The 846-nt window shown below is 37.0% G+C and overlaps 1 pseudogene; it reads right to left on the bottom strand.

Moving 5' to 3' along the window:
- Positions 1–471: 471 nt before the first annotated feature.
- LOC132275731 (small nucleolar RNA R71) lies at positions 472–570 on the bottom strand (annotated as a pseudogene).
- Between the last annotated feature and the right edge of the window lie 276 nt (positions 571–846).

Genomic DNA, 846 nt, shown 5'->3' with positions numbered 1-846 from the left:
TCCATATGGAATGCTAAGGCTAATCTATGCTCCACAACCTCCCATCATCAATTAAGGAATTCAAAACCAAGGTGTTCATGTTGCACCTCAAGTAGCTAATCCACATCTTGCTTTAAGAGACCATTATGTGCCTAATGAGTATAATGCACCTAGATGCATCCAATTGCCTCCATTTAGAGCACATCACTATAAAATTAAGCCATAAACTATTCAAATGCTTCCTAACTATCATGAACTTCCAAGTGAAGAACCTTACAAGCATTTTGATGAGTTTCTTGAAGTATGTTCCACCGTAAAATATACGGACATGCCAGAAGAGGTTTTAAGACTCAAACTTTTTCCATTCACCTTAAAAGACAAGACAAAGTATTGGTTTAACAATCTTAGGCCTTTTTTAATCACTTCTTGGGCAGAAATGCAACAAGAGTTCTTGAAGAAGTACTCTCTGGTTTCAAAAACCAATGCTATGAGAACCTCAATTCGAGAATTTTCACATGGGGATGGAGAAACGTTTCATGAGGCATGGAAACGCTTCAATGAGTTACTTAGGAAGTGTCCACATCATGACATGCCCAAATGGCAATTAGTTCAATATTTCTTTAAGAGCTTATCAGACAATTATAAGGGTATGGTTGATGCTTCCATAGATGGCTCATACATTGATAGGCATGAGGATGATGTGTGGCCTCTTTATGAGAGCATGAGTGAAAATTCTTTGCGTAGAACATTATCATCCAAGAATGGTAGAAATTCATAACATAGGAAGAGTGTTGGCTTACATCAAGTTGACTATTCAAATGAAATAGCCGCTGAAATGAAGTCTTTATCTCAAAGGTTTGATCAATT

The sequence above is a fragment of the Cornus florida genome, unplaced genomic scaffold (genome assembly GCF_030987335.1).
Source record: "Cornus florida cultivar Cherokee Brave unplaced genomic scaffold, ASM3098733v1 CherokeeBrave_3.0.0_Hap2_Chr09, whole genome shotgun sequence".
Taxonomy (NCBI): domain Eukaryota; kingdom Viridiplantae; phylum Streptophyta; class Magnoliopsida; order Cornales; family Cornaceae; genus Cornus; species Cornus florida.
Note: the sequence above shows the minus strand (reverse complement) of the source record. Positions and strands in the feature narration are given on the sequence as shown.